General features: G+C 38.1%; 1 protein-coding gene and 1 non-coding gene across 2 annotated transcripts in view; both read right to left on the bottom strand.

Moving 5' to 3' along the window:
- The window catches only part of VWC2L (von Willebrand factor C domain containing 2 like), a 173483-nt gene that overhangs the window by 34043 nt on the left and 122537 nt on the right, over positions 1-16903 (bottom strand). The gene's annotated exons all lie outside the window — the stretch shown is intronic.
- On the bottom strand, positions 6681-6787 carry LOC138151738 (U6 spliceosomal RNA). The gene has a single exon (XR_011165898.1). It is a non-coding gene; the product is annotated as a U6 spliceosomal RNA (small nuclear RNA).

The following is a 16903-nucleotide window of genomic DNA, read 5'->3' on the forward strand; positions in this document are numbered from 1 at the left end:
TATCTATCTATCTATCTATCTATCTATCTATCTATCTATCTATCTATCTATCTATCTATCTATCTATCTATTCACATATGTATACACAGATTAGATCAGTGACCTATCTCTGGCCATAAGAATGCTATTTGAAAATCCCTGAATTTGCCTCATCAGTTAATATTTTTAATTGCTCTATGATCTTATGTTGTAGTGGAAAGGACACTGAGTTGGAAGCCAAGAAATCTGGCTTCTTGTCTTGGCTTGGGAATGTTGTATAGCCTTGGATAAAACACTCCTCCTCTAGGCATCAAATTCCTTATCTACACAATAATTAGACACTAGATTAGATATTCTCTAAGGTTTCTTTTAGCTCTGGAATACCATGAATAACATAACTGAAGCCCACTGAGGTAAAATGCCTTGCCCATGGTCACCTGGCTAATGAGTGCAACAGCTATTATTAGAACCTTCCTTTCCTTATTTTACCTTAGAATCCATTTTTTTTCCTGGTATGAGGTATCCCTGGGCAATTCTCTGGTCTATAATGGTACTCTTATTGTCCGTCTGGCTTATCTACCACTACCCTCCTATTAATGGAGGTCCTCCATGAGAGAGGATAATAAGATTCTTACATGCTCAATTAGAAGAGAATCATTGAGAGGATTAAAGGTAGCCCACTCAGTCTTTGAATGTAATTGTCCAAAGGAGAGCAGAGATACTACAGACATGACTTGGAAAAACAAAGACTATGATGGGGCTTTTCAATCCTACATTTTAATTGCAGCATTTGCAATTAAAATACAGAGCATCCCAGGAGGGTGATGCAATTGACCCTCCAGTTGGTGGCAGGGGAGGGTGCTGCATGGTTTCTCAGCACATTGATGATCCCACCCTAGCTACAGCATTATCAGCACCTCGGACACTTACCACACATTTCAGAGATACACGGGTGGGTCCAATTTGGCCCTATGTATGTTCTCTCTGGGAAAATTTTCTGGGGCCTGGCCCATGTTTTCAGCCACCAATATCTGCAACTGAAGGAAATCAAGCAGTGCTAGTATTCTGAAGCTATGACCAGGAAAGAAAAAGAGACAATTGAAAGAGTTCCATCCATTCTAAAGGCAAAGATTTAAGGAAAACACTTTAGAAATATTTTTGTAGAAGTGGACTCCTCTAGGTCACAATTATTTGAATGGTTCAGATTGATATTCAGTCTTCCAATACCCCCACAGATGACTCTCATTGACTCCATTGATGGAAGCCACACACATAATCGTGCTGATACTCTTAAGAATGCCTCCTCTGCATTTTCTTTACCATTAAAACTAAACCAGCTCTGATAATGAGTGTCAGCAGGCAAATGCTGAAAACCAGAGAATCCCCCAGGGATTCATGGGACAAATCCTACCCTCTGGTGAGTGCTGGGTTCAAATTCCCATGAATAGGAACTACCTCTGGGAAATCTAAATGCTCAGCTCTGCCTTTATTATTATATTTAAATTCCTTTGGTAAATGGCTGAAAGTCACTCATTATTTTTCCACTAAGCTCCGTAAAGGAGCTCATCCCCTTTGTATGCTTTCCAGATGAGCAGTCCAAAGAATCTATTGGGAAGAGTACACAAAAAGTCTGTGGCTGAGCTTCAGGATTTAGCCTCCTGTTTTCTGGTACTTTGCTCCCTTTACTATGAGTCTTTATAAAAATATTACCATGCTCACTACAGATAGCAAACCCATTAAAGCTGCAGGTTTATTTACTTCAACTGCCTTCATAATTAAGAGTTGCTTTTTACCCTCTGGATAAAGTGTTTTACAATATATATATATATATATGTATGTATAATGCACACATATATGTGAGCACACACGTATATATCTCTATATACACATATGCCCATACATGTATTTTATGTATATATACACATATATGTCTGTATATATACATATACACACATATATCTACATATGTAATTACTGTTCATTTCGGTCCCATGAGGGAGGTAGCTTAGCACAGGGTTGTTATTATTTCTGTCTTACAGGTATAATGGAAGCACAGAAAACCTGAATACCTTGTCATTGCAAGCAGTGAGTCAGCTATGGCTCTAGAGACAGCAGCATTTTTGTCCTCTCGACATTTAGAGGCCATGCATTTCCCCAGGTTTTATTCTATAAAGGTTGCCGTGACCCTGGAGTTTGGCTAATGTGATGTGGAAGTTTGGGGGAGGCTGGGCCCAGTGCCAGAAATCAGCCCAGCAGGCTGGACCATCTGACTTGCCATCCTTGTCCCCTGCTATTCTGACATTTCAACCCTGGCACCCCTATGCCCTCTCCTTTAATTTTCTTTTTATTTGCAGCTCTCCTGGGCTTATTGCCACTGCCTTTGCCTACATTGCTTCAATTGATAAAAGCATGGCTGGGAGAATGTTCTAGGTGTGAGCTGCAGTAACCTGGCACGCACCCTCCTCACCTCTCCTCTGTTCCCTATTGCACTGGCACCCCAAGATGAAAAGCTTGCTGTTGCCAGAGGTAGTATGCTTAAAAAAAGAAAGAAAAGAAAAGAATGAAAGGAAAAAGAACTCAGCTTTGAAGCTGTTAAAGTCCCATCAGAGTGAACATGCTGGAGGAAGGATGTCAGTCTTTCTTGCTTTTCTACCCCTGCCCCTTCAAGTTTTTTTTCCATCTAATTTTGGTATCAAAGCAAAATTGAATCCATTTAAAAGAATAGTTTTTAAGCAAGGTCATGGAGACTAATTACAATTTTTGAAAGTCAGGAAAGCAAGAATCAAGTGACTTGCTGTGCCAAGTTGCACACAGAGTATTTCTGGCATTAGATTCTGAATGTGGCACATCTGAAGGGGATGAGAGTTATTGCTTCTATATAGGACTTTTATCCAGAGAGCTTAAAGCGCATTTCTGTACACTTCCACAACATCCATATGAAGCAGGCAGAAGATCTGACTGGTGAGGAAGCTAAAGCTGGGAAGGATTTGGTGGCTGGTCCCAGGATACATGGCATGTTCATGGTGATGCCAAGGATAGAACTCTGGTCACTTGTCCCTAGCCTTATGCCTGGGTCACATGGGATTGTATGTATTAGTGAACTTGTGAAACCTGATTTTTTTTTTCAATCTCTGGCATTCAAACGTATTCTGTTTCAATTAGAAGCTAAGATCTTTGTGGGTCCCTTTGAAAAATCACGACTTTATATGAGCTGTTCAGGACTTAACTCCCTAGTTGGCCTATTAGGAAACTATAATAGTGAGCCTGATCCTGCAGGCTCAAGCTATATATTACTCGAGAGGGAACAGGCCATTGCTTCACATGAGCCAAACTACCTCTTCCAGCATTCCACTTAGTAAATAAATTACTTTTCCTGGTAGCTAACAACTGAACAGTTAATTCACCTCAAAAAGCAAAATGCTCCTGGATGGGGGTGGGATTGGGCAGAGGTTCATTTATTGGAGAAACTGCCTAAATAATATAGTATAGAAAGAATGTAAAAAATTATCTCTATTTTAATATCTTTTCATTATGACAAAATAATTAGCAGGTTATTTAAACAATTGGAAGGAACATTTCCACACTGGCAAAACCCATTCTTGATCTAAAGATTGCTGGTTACTTCCAAGCAATATAAGTGCTTGGCAATGATTCTTTCCATACGCAGCAGAAAATTATTCTGATTGAAACAGTACATATCATCCATAGGGTGTTTCCATATTGAAAACCCCCCAAAATATCTTAGGCCAGTTAGAATTCCCTAGATGATTTATCTTCCTTCCTTCCTTCCTCTCCTCTCCTCTCCTCTCCTCTCCCCTCCTCTCCTCTCCTCTCCTCTCCTTCCTTTTTGTCCCCTCTCCTCTCCTTCCCCCCTTCCTTTCCCTTCCCTTTTTTCCTGCTGCCCTTTCTGCCTGCCTTTCTCTCTATCTGTCTACCTCCCTCCCTTCTTTTACCTTCCATCCTTCTTCTTTTCCTTTCTTTAAACAAAACCTTATGTTTTCCATGCATTTTTTGTGATCCTAATACATCTCAAGGCTTGCAGCAGTGTCTTTTAGAAATTCCCAAAGGAAATAGTTATTTTCCTTTTCAACCTAATGGCTTCTTTAGGGTAAAAAAGAAAAAGCAGGACCAATGCCATGATTTAGGGATAAGGATGAAAATAAAAACACCCTAGATTCAGGAAATGTTAAAAATAACAATACTGGTGACAATGTTAAAACTAATACATTGTGGCCATCCTCCATTTTCATTTCCACTGATTCTCTAAACTAAGATAACTAAAGTAGACATGGCAACCATAAGTTGACATTGCTATCTGAGCTCTGGTTTGTAAACTATTGAACTTTCACTTAAAAAGGCGCTGTCTAAATGGTCCTTCATTGTCAAGTTTTTCCTCGATGTCATTTATCTTGATGTTTATCTGCTTGTGTGCTAAGCCCATGCTGGGGGCAATCGGACTGAAACAATTCTAGAGGCCTGTGATTTTAACTAATAGTACGTTTAGATCCATACCAGAACTTGGTAGAACCTATTCACTGAGTTGCCTGTGTCCCCATCCTCTCTTACTTCTACCTTCATGGGAGCCATCTCACAGAATCTCTGAAAAGGAAGAGACCTCTCAGATCATCCAGTCTAAACAAGGATCCCCTCTGCCCCATCCCTGATAATGGCTAAGCTTGAAGACTTCTCATGATGATGAGTGTCCCCCTGCTTTCTGAGACACATTCCAGTTTTGCATAGCTCTTATTGTTGAGAAGTTTTTCCTTATTCAGGCTGAAATATTTCTCTGTGTCATTTTCCTGCATTGTTCCTAGTACTGTCATCTTCTTAGACCAAGCTGAACAAGGCTAATCCCTCTTTCATATGACAGTCCTTCAAATACTCTAAGACAGCTGTCATTTCTGTACTTAAATCTTCTCATCTCCAGGCTAAATGTCCTTAAGTGCTCATTCCATCCTGGTTTTTCTTTTCTGGATGTGGTCCAGTTTTGTCAATGTCTTTCCTAAACTGGACACAATATACCATCACTCAGGTATACTGGAAAAGGTTTGTGATTTCACTGTATATACTCTTCACCTCATCAAAATCGTATGTCATAACTAGCATGTCATATTGCAGATTCATAAATGGAAAAAAAAAACCCTTTAAGCATCATCAGTTCCAACCCCCTCATTTTATAGATGAGGAAACAGACCTAGTGAGGTTGTGACTCGTTCAGTGTCGTGGAGAGAATAGGGGTAAGTAACAGAGAGACTTGTATTTAAGCCTCCCAGTCTAAATCCAGTACTTTTTCCCTGGACTACACCTTGGAAGTCAAGTTATTTGGGATTCTAATGAATGGTATTTAATATAAAATGAAAAAAAATAGATTGTGATAGGATTATTGTTAGGAAGCGTAAAAATTCACATTTCCTAACTCTTTAATTGTGTCACCATGATTTCCTCTACTTCTGGCACTAATTTTCCCTCCCACGAAATAAATTACTGGTTGTTGTTTTTTTAAAGGATATGCCAAAGTCCCATTGAAAGCATTACACCTGTACAATTTCTATATTTTGACTGAGGAAAAATGAGCTGTGAAGGAGACAGGGCTTGCAGCTATCCTCAATTGGCAGAAATTTATTTCCAAAGTCCTTTGAAAAGGAAATAAACGCCTAAGCACAAAATAATTTGATTTTTTTCCACCTGGCAAGTCGTTTGCTCAATGACAGTCATTCTCATGACTTACACACTGTTATTGCACTCCCAAGCAGCTGCACAAAGACACTAGAAAGTCTCACAAACAGGGGGTGGGGGTGCTTCTTTTTTCTGGACTGTTGGATGGGGTTGAATTTGCTGAATTGTATTGTCAGTCTGGTGGATCCACTCGTGGGGCTGCAGGAGCCTCATATGATGGGAGATGAGGTATGACACTCCCAGATATTTGAGCTCTCACAATGAATCACATTAACAGATAGCTATAAGAGATTCGATCATACTATTGATCTGAAGTATAAATTAGAGAAACTAGAGTGACTGTTTAAATTCCTCAAACAGTATGTATAGTGATGCCCTTGGGTAGAGCCAATGTCCTAATGAAAATGAGTCAGCAGTTTCTCTATAGACTTAATTGACAGAAGAGCTTTATAATTCAGATGCTGTAAAAATGCTATGGGACAGAACCTGGGCCTATCAGAGGTTTCACTGTGGGATAAAAGGGGATACATTCTGCCTCCTAAGCCTTTCTAAATTGGGTTCAGAGTTTTCATTGCTTAAAACATGTAAATCAAAGTGCTTGGTTTTGTTCTCTTAAAAAATAAAATAGGGAAAGAAAAAAAAAAAACCCAGTACAGAACATTTTGTCACCAACGTCTTTTTAAGGTTAAAACTCATTGTAGAAGGCTCTGATGCTAACTGTTTGGATGCCCAGGGGCAAGTCACACCCTCATCTATAGAAGGAAGGAGTTTACTTCAATTTCTTATCCCATAGGATTGTCAGAAGAACAATGTAAGCACATTGCAAGTACAATGTAAATATGATATTCCCAAAGAAATCCTTTCTCAAGTGTTAAAGGTAATGACAATAACAACAGACATAATAAACAACCCTATTTGTACAGTAAAGTTTACAAAGAGCTTAATAGCAAAAACTGGAAATGAGCTAGTAAAACTAGTCTTCCCACCTAGTTCCAGCTAAGGAAAACAATGTATTGTTAGCTTTTTCATATAGGAAACCCTTCACTAATTTGCATGTCATCTTTGTGGAGGAGCCATGCTAATCTTTCAGTAATCTTTCCAATTTAAAGCTATGTACTGTCAAAAAGAGTATGGAAACTGTATTCTTGACAGAGCAATAGATTAGAAGCAGCAGCATAATTCACTGGGTAAGAACCTTCAAAGGGGGTGGGGGTGGAGGGAGGATTTGGCCTCAGAGGACCTGGGTTTGAATTCCATTTCTGCCCCGTATTTACTTGTATGACTTCTGCTAAATTGCTTAACCTTGCTGGACTTCAGTGTGCTCATCTGTAAAATGAGGGGGGCTGGACCAGAGGACCTCAGAGGTCCCTTCCAGCTCAGAAATCTCCAATTCTATTTCCCTTGAGACCTGAATTATAGCTAGAAGGAAAGTAAGGAAAGAAATATGTAATCATTGGGTAGTATCCATAAAGCAGTTCAGAAATGGTGGCCTTCACTAGATTTTCATTCTTTGTTTGCAAACAAATATGGTAGACAAAGCAGAAAATGATAAGCTAACTTTGGGGCTGACAGGCCTGTCTCATTTGCAAATTCTAACTTGTTCTATCACAGACTCAGGGCAAAAAGTGTGTAAAATCTCACCCAATCTGAGGAGATGAAATATAGCCCAGTTTTAATCACCCATGTAGAAATATCTCATTTCCTTCTTTTTTTTAACCCTGAGAAATTTAGAGGGCTACACAGTAGGAGAGGGAGGCCTTATCAGTCATTTTGTCAAAACGTTTTTTATTACGAGTTTGAATTAAGCACTGGGGATACAAAGAAAGATAAAAGCAATCCCTGTACTTAAACAGCTCACATTTTAATGAAGAAGACAACTTAAAAATATACTATCTCTCTCTTTCCATATATTTGTGTCTGTCTGTCTATCTATCTATCTATCTATCTATCTATCTATCTATCTATCTATCTATCTGTCTGTCTGTCTGTCTGTCTGTCTGTCTGTCTGTCTGTCTATCTATCTACCTAAGATAGGTATAGATAGGTAGATAGATATAGATACATATATAAATATCTGCATCTACATCTATGTATCTATGTATATATATATTATAGATATAGAAAGAGAGAGGGAGAGAGAGAGAGAAGAAGAAGAAGATGAAGAAGAAGACGAAGAAAGAAGAAGATGAAGAAAGAAGAAGATGAAGAAGAAGAAGAAGAAGAAGACGAAGAAGAAGAAGAAGAAGTCTTACAGAGAGAAGGCACTAGAAGCTAGGGGCAGCAGGAAAGGTTTCCTACAGAAGGTGGGATTTGAACTGAATCCTGAAGGGGGTCCATGTTTCTAAGACGTCATTAGGTAGAACATTCCAACCATGGGGGACAGCCAGTTCAAAGGCATGGAGTCAGAGATGGCATGTCATGTAAGGAAGAACAAATAAGCCAGTGAAGGTGTATCATAAAGTGCATGGAACAGAGCAAATTGTGAGCAAACTGGAAAGTTAGGAAGGGGCAAAGTTATGGAGAGCTTTGAATGCCCAACATAAGGTAGCTTGGTATGTTGATCTTGGAGGTGACAAGGAGTATTGTGTGTGTGTGTGTGTGTGTGTGTTCGCGCACACGCGTGTGTGGTCAGTTCTTCCCTTGAGGAAAATCACTTTGGCATTGGTGTTGAGGAATACAAAGAGAACCAGACTGTGATTTAGAAGACCCAAATTCAGTCAAGAATTCTTCTTACTTGCAGTGTGATGTTGTACAGGTGATAAGGGGGAAGGAGACCTCAATTTCCTCGTTTCTGAAATGGAGATAACAAAACTTCCTTCATAGGATTGCTGGGAGGATGAAATGAGGCAATATATGTGAAAGGGCTTTCAAAAAATAGGTGCTAACATGATGGTGATGAACCCTTAGAAAGGCCCCTTCTCATTATCATGTGGAGATCTGGGGTTTTGGAAGGCTATTCCACCATAGCACAGGCTTTGGCAATTTAGTTTCTACTGTACTGAAAAGGCCTTGAGGCCTGTTCCAATGGTAGTTTCTGCTTACCAAGAACTAGTAAGTTTGGAGAAGCTCACTATTTATGAGTTTGGTATTTGGTGATGAATTCTTGGGTCATGGCAACCCACAAACACCCCCTCCCCGCCAAAACCACAGAAAATGTCCCTTCATCCTGAAGGCTCCTTTCACTGCTATAGTGACAGTTAATAAAAAAAAAGTTAATAAAAGTCACAACTTTTAGAGCACCTAGAAACAGTAACTTGATGACTTTTACCACTCTAAATCCTTGTCAAATGCACATTAAGTGGGCCTGCTACTGGAGGAACTGACTCATCTCAGTCTTGACATTCTTGCTATGAAAGAAAGAAGAAGACAAAAGAAGGTTTCAGTTAAATGGAAAGCTAATTGATGATTTTTCCTTTAAGAGGCAAATAAGGGAACTGGCAGAATTGGTTTTATCATGCATCCAAAGGCAACAAGAAACATCATCTCAGGGGATGTTTCATCATATTTTACTGCAGCCATCATGATAAGTATTTGCAGAAAGACTACCATCAAAATAATTGCAGTACTTTATATGTCTGGACCTCTGTTGCAGAGGATGAGGGAATGGAGAAATTGTCCTGGGCTGGGCTTGACTTAGGCTAGTCCCCTGGGAGGTTGTGCTTGATATTGGGATAAAATGAGACACTTGGAAGTCATTTGATAGCTGACAAGGTAAGATTTACCTAGTCTTAACCTGGAGGATTTTCAACAAGGTAGGCATTGAAGATACCATGAACTGAGGAGGCTGAGTGAGCTTCCTTGCCTGAGGAGCCCATTGTGGTCCACCAGTTAAGCATCAGAGCATGCCTGGAGCTCCTGAGCTCCTTGTGGCTGTTTTGTATCCAGACATTCAGGAAGTGATGCCAACAGCCTAAGCCTTTAGTCCTCTGAGTCAGTAAAGTCTTTTTGTTTTTAATTTCTAAAAAAAATATTTATTTATTTTTGCTTTTTTTTGGAGGGGGAGGAAGGGCAGTTGGGGTTAAGTGACTTGACCAATGTCACACAGCTAGTAAGTATGTCGAGTGTCTGAGACCAGATTTGAACTCAAGTCCTCCTGACTCCAGAGCTGGTGCTCTATTCACTTCGCCTCCTAGAGGCCCCAAGTCACTAAAGTCTTAGGGACGGCTTCAATGCCTGTTTAGGCAAAGCTAGCCTAACTTGCATGATGATGATGATGATGATGATGATGATGGTATTAAACATTTACATAGTACTTACTATGTGCTAGGCACAGTGTGAAGTGCTTTACAGTTAGTGTCTTATTTGATTCTCACGCAATGCCCCTCCTTTCTGGGAGGTAGGTGCTATTATTATCCTAATTTTACAGATGAGGAAACTGAGGCAGAGGTTAAAGATTTAGGGTATTGCTCACACCACAGAAATGATTTGAAATATTTGATAAGACATTATAAATAAAATCAAAATGTGCCAGCCATGAAAGGGGAAAAAAGCCAAGGTGAGAGAAATCTTGACAAGAGAACCAACTAAACAAAGCCAGATGATAGAACATAAACTCCTTTGGAGAAAAGAGGCAGCACTTTGGTCTGTGTATCCATTGTGCCTAGCACAGTGCCTGCCGCAAAGTCAGTGCTTACTAATGCTTCCTGATTGATTGCTACTAGGGAAATTTGAGGATCAAACTGGACAGAGAAGAACAAACTGATGAAATATGGAAAAGATCTGTAAAGATTTAAAATAAACTATTTTCACCATTATATACAACTGAGCTATATTTGTAATCTGCCATCATGGTCTTTAATATACTTCTGGAAGAAGTAAAAACTGATAAAAGAAAATTTAAAAAAAAAGATGGGAAAATCATTTGGATTAGATCAAGTATGCAAAGAGAATGTTCATGTCGGGAGCAACCCAGTTCTGAGGGCACTGAGGGATTGTTTTCATGAATCTGAAGGAAAGGGGGATGCCAATATTGTGGTAAAAAAAATCTTATTGTTGTCACAAAAGGTAAATGGAAAGAGTAGAAATAACTACTGACCAATATGCCTACATTCTCACTTCCATTAATTTCTTAAGAGAATGAAGTATGGGCGGCCAGGTAGCACAGCGAGTAAGAGCACCGGTTCCAGTGTCGGGATGACCTGGAGATCAAATCCTGGGCTCAGACACTTAGCACCCACCCAGAAACACCTGGCCGTGTAACCTTGAGCAAGTTACTTAACCCCAATTGCTTAGGGGTGCCCAGGTGGCTCAGTGAGTAAGGGCACTGGCTCTAGTGTCAGGATGACCTGGGAATCAAATCTGGGCTCAGATACTGAGCACCACACCCAGAAATAACTGGCCATGTAACCTTGAGCAAGTTACTTAACCCCAATTGCTTTAAAAAAAAAGAGAGAATGAACTATATACTTATATAGATATAGGCATAGATATATCTCTACCTATATTTATATACATACATACATATATACGTGTGTGCATATATATGTTTATGTATATATATATATATATGTGGAGAGAGAGAATCTTGGACAAAAATATGAAAAGGAAATAGGCAGGCACACATGCAATATTCTAAATTAGACCAAATCTTTACAACATAAAAGATTAAAAACTATTTGGAATACAAGATCATGCAATATTGATTGTTGACAAAAAAGCATTTGATTTGTACCTATCACAATGCATGAAGAATGACTATTTTCCAGACTACATGTATGTATGCAGTTGGATGGATGACACATAAGCTCATGTATCTTGGAAATGCAGTACAGATGGATAATTAGCTGCTTACAGAATTGATTAAGAGGAGATCAGACTACATTACCTTTGGAAAATCTACTCTTCTTTTAATGATTTCAAGTTTCTCCTTGAAAAGAAAAAGCATTTAAAAAAATCATTGTTCTTCCAATGTTGTGATATTATTGCAAGTCATGGAATGCTATATCTTTGAAAAACTGAAGATGAGAATTACTCACAGGGCAATGAAAAAGATGCATGGAGGGTTGAGAACAAGTTATATATTGCAGATGAGGAATCATGTAGGAGAAATAGTGAAAAGGATATCATCAAAGAAATTTTTGATTAGGAAAAAAAAGATGTGTTGAACATATAGTGAGAATAAAAGATGGACAGATAGGCCATGCACTCTACCTACATGCTTGCAAGAGAATGGTAGAAAGGTCTCCAATACATTGAGGGGAGCCTCTCTGGTAGAATTATGGGAAGAGATAGACAAGAGAAGAACAAGATGAATTGAGAAAGATGGAATCTAACCTTCATCATTGCATGTAGTACCCATTTAATGATATTGCAGAACCATTGGGAGATAAAAACCTGCCTTAATATTTGTTGACCACAGTGAAAAATTGGCATGAGATAAGATGGAAGAAATATGTTGTAAAACAGTTCAGTAATAATTAATAAAAATAAATAAATAAATAAATAATGAAAAAGACCAAAGCCTGTAAAATATGTGGCTTCAACCCAATACTATACATCATGAATATTTTTTTCAAGAAAGAATAGAGAAGAACTGTACTTGGAACTATTGAATAACATAATAAACAATGAAACTGTTTATATTTTATCAGAGGAAATTATATTTTGTCAAATAACCAGTTATTAATATAGAAATAATTTCTTGATCCACTGAAAAAGATAAAAATCAATAACATTTGAAGAAAAATAATTATAATAAGGAGATATATCATTTATTGGAGGTAATTCCAAACTCATGTATCTAAGCAAGCTATTGACACCAGATAAAAGGTAAGTGAAAGAAAGAGTGAACATCTCACAAATTGCCACTATTTTTTCTAAGGGTAATTTCACAGGTATAAATCAAGCGCAACAATGAGGAGGCCAAAGGAAGCTTAGAAACTGCCTCAGTCAGCAAATTTAGTGGCCTTGCTCAGTGGAGAAATGTGGCAGTCAAGATGAATTCCAAGCTTTTCTGAAATCTTATAGAGGATGATTGTAGAAGATTATGAGCAATATCACCCCACAAAACAACAAAGCAGTAGAGGAAAAAACAAATTTGTAAAAAAAAAAAACTTGGCAAGAGATACAATTAAGCCAATTCATTTTGAAAGCATTTAAGTATGAAACTGGAAGGACAACAAAGATATGAAAAATGGAAAAGAACTGTCAAGATTTCTATAACAAACTATTTTCTCCTTGAATGACTGTGGAGGCAACACATTTAGATTTGAACATCACACTCCCAATGTGCTGCCTGAGAAAATGGATGTGTCACAAAAGAAAACAAAAATGAGAAAGGAACCTGAGACCAGACAGAGTATTGGCATTAGAGGTCAATGCTGAAGATGACACTCTTATAAAGGCCTTGAGTGATCTATTCTCAAATAACCAAAGAATGAGAAAATACCAAATGTTTGAGAAAATATGGTGCCCTTAATATTACAAAGTAATAATAATTATAACCAATATACATAGAACTGAAAAAATATCAGCTGCCAACCTATATACCTACTTTCTACAAATTTTTTGTGAGATTAATTTACATTTCAGTCAAGGGCATCCTTGGCAAAGGAATGGGATGGGAACATTTAGGCTTTCACAAATGATATTCTATAGCATCCCACCTAATTAGAATCATGCAATTGACTGAGACATGGAGATCCCACTGTGTTTGTTTCTTGGCTATAAAAAGACATATGAGTGGACAGAGAAAACTGATACTCTGAAGGTTCTCTCATAAGAGATGTCTTGTTATATATTAAAATCATAAGAGATTTGTTAAAAGTTGTAACAAAGATAATTATGTGCACACAGTGACCCACTGTATATTACTATCAAGTGAGGAATAAGACAAAGGCATACAGGCTTTGCCCTTGTCATGAAAGAATGCCAGCATACAATCCAAATGGAAGAGGGATCTCCTATAGATAGTGATAACTTCCAGAGGCTCCTGTTTGTAGATGACATAGAGATGTTTTCGCCAAGCCCCTAAACACTTAATGAGACTTATAATCACTTAAAAATATTCAGCTCAACTATCCATATTGGGGGAAAAACAAGTGGATGAGTAATGCTTATTATACAGACTATTATAAATTTCTTATAGGCAGCATAAGAACTGGTTCATCAATGTATGTATCTTGGATAAGGAAGTAGGATTAGAACTTTTAGTGCAATGTAGTATTCACAGCACCAATGGCGACTATAAATACACCAGCATAGTTCTCAATTATAAAATATAACAGTCTCTCCATATATAAGACAGAAGCAAAACATTTATTCAGACACCAGAAAACCAAATCCCACAGCAGAGAGACACACCAACCTTTATCCTTAACACTCACATGCCTACCTGTCTCCCTGGGTATGTCTTCTCCTCCCTCCAGCTCTAACTGCTCTGACACCCAGCTTCCTATGGGCTCTGCTCCACCCTTCAGCAAACTCCTCCCACCACAAGCTCCATATGATTACACTTGACCTATTAGGGGTCAAGGAAGATCTTCAAATTCCCATGTGCATTACAGAACTGCATAGGTAGAGACTGGGGTTGTATTGTCTTTGGGAGCTTTTTCAGCACTACTAATCACCATAAATTTCTCTTTAAAAGAAATGTTCACCTTTTAAGAATCAGTATTTTTCATGCAATGTTATAGGGTTATGACTTATGAAATATCATCCTTCTTCCTAAGGATTAAAATTGAAAACCACTCAAAAGATATTGGAAAGCCGTATGGGTGGTATACACTTTAATATATTATTAATGAAAATTTATTCAGAAAAAGTAGAATAAAAATATCATCAGAAAGGTGTATGATTAGAAAAAATTTGGCCAGTCATATTGGGAGGAGGAAGTATAATTAATGGACAGTACACATACTCCATTGTTATCAACATGATTTCAAGAGATTTAGAAAGAGGTCACTTGGGAGTTTAAGAGTAGACATGAACAAGAATCACAGAGCATGGGAAGAAATGATTTGATCACAAGATGTACATTGTTCAGATACCAAATCCACCATATTATCAAACAATTTTTCTGAAATCAGAGCTTCTCATTTAATTGTAATCTATAGGGAAGACCCACACTATCTCCCATTCACATATTCTCTAGCCAAAATAGACTGCTCTTTCATATGTGGTGTTAACTTTCTTGTCTCTGTACTTTTTACTTATGCAGTTAAATATACTTGGAATTTCCTTCTTCATATTTTGCTTTTTTAAAGCCAAACTCAAATGCTAACTCTTTCAGGAAGCCTCCCTTGATCCCTCAGTTAACAATGACCTTTCATTCTTTAGACCTTAGAAAGCACTTTATTTGTATTTCATATTGTAGTTATCTGTTTTGGTGTTTTATCCCACTGCTAACTCTGTGAGAGCAGGAGTTATGTCTAATCTAAATTTGTGTCTACCTCAGTGCCTAGTACTATATTCTATACATAGTAAGGGCTTTATAAATGCTTGTTGGATTTAATTTATTTTATAGAATGGTAATACACAACTAAAGCAGTAGTAAATGCAATAGTAGCATTCTAGCATTGCTAGAATTGCATGCAGACTCCCACTCTAAAAGTTTAGGGATAGTTCAAATTACTTTTTAACTCAAATCTGTATGCTTCTCACAAAGGTAGAAAATGCCAATAGTATGTTTCTTCCATAGTTTTGCCCAATGGCATCGCTGATAATTGTCATTCAATGTCTCTGGATTTAGGAATTCTATATCATTTATGTTCCTATTAAGCAACACTATTAAGGACAAGGCAACATTGACTATGAAAGGGTTGAGGCCTAGGGGGAGAACCAGTTCTCTTTAACCTCAGTGTTTGACTGTAACTGTGTGATACCAAAACATCTGAGTGAAAACAATGAAAATTCAGACAATATTATATATTGGATCTACATAGCATCTGATGTCCAGATATTTAGAAAATTATCCCTTTACCTCTAAATTTGCTGATGTCAATCAGTCAATAAACATTTATTAAGTGCCTACTATGTTTCAAGCATTGTAGAGTGTTGGGTACAAAAAGAGGCATAAGACAGTCCCTGACCTCAAAGTGTTCACAATCTAATGGAAGAGAAAATAAACAAATAAATAGGTAGAAACAAACTATGTGAAGAAAAAACAGTAAATAATTAAAGAGGGAAGACACTAGAATTAAGAAGAGTTGGGAAAGGTTTCCTGTAGAAGACTGGATTGTAGTTGGGACTTGAAAGAAGCCAGGCAGTTGATCATTAGAAATGAGGAGGGAGAGCATTCCAGGTATGGGGAATAGTCAGAGAAAATGGCCAGATCTGAGAGATGGTTTGAGGAACAGCAAGGTTATTGTCACTGTGTTGAAGAATACATTGTGGGAAGTAAAGTAAAAGAAGACTGGAAAAGGAGGAGAGTGCTATGTTATGGAGGGTTTTGACCATCAAATAGAGGATTTTCTATTTGATCTTAGAAGTCATGGGGAGCCATTGGAGTTTATTGAGATGGGGGAGTGACATGGTTGGACTTATTGCTTTGGGAAAGTCATGGTGGCTGAATGGAGGATAGATTGAAGTGGAGACAGACTTGAGATAGGCACATCAGTCAGCAGACTATTACAATAGCCCAGGTGGGAGGGGATGAGGGCCTGCAGCCGAGTGGTGACAGTATAAGAGGAGAGAAGGTGGTATATTTGAGAGATGTGGCAAAGATGAAATGAACAGGCTTTGGTAACAGATTGAATATGGGGAATGAGAGAGAGTGATGAGTTGAGGATGACAGGTTATGGGTGGAAGGGACTGATGTTACATAATGGCAGAAATAGGGAAGTTGGGGGCACAGGGGATATAGGGGGAAGGATAATGAGTTCAGTTTTGGAGATGTTGAGTTTAAGATGTTTGCTGGAATCCAGTTCAAAATGTCTGCAAGGCAGTTGGAGATGTGAAACTGGAGGTCAGACAATCATTATAATGATTTGTCTAACAGCTAATTTAGTATCAGCTAAGTGGTAGAGAAGACAGACCATTGGACTTGTAGTCAGGAAGACTTGAGTTCAAATCTAGCTTCAGACACTTAATAACTGACTCTAGGCAAGTCACTTAACCTCTATGTGCCTCCATTTCTCCAACAGTTAAATGGGAATAATAATAGCAGAGTTGTTATGAAGATCAAATGAGATAATATTTATAATATTTTCCTGGCACATAATAGGCACTTAGTAAATGTTTGTTCCATTCCTCCCTCTAATATTAACCTAGGTCAGTGGTGTCAAACTCAAGAAGAACTGGGGGCCACCAT

The sequence above is a fragment of the Petaurus breviceps genome, unplaced genomic scaffold (genome assembly GCF_028583685.1).
Source record: "Petaurus breviceps papuanus isolate PSGF00001 unplaced genomic scaffold, PetGlider_PUasm1.0 90903, whole genome shotgun sequence".
Classification (NCBI taxonomy): Eukaryota; Metazoa; Chordata; class Mammalia; order Diprotodontia; family Petauridae; genus Petaurus; species Petaurus breviceps.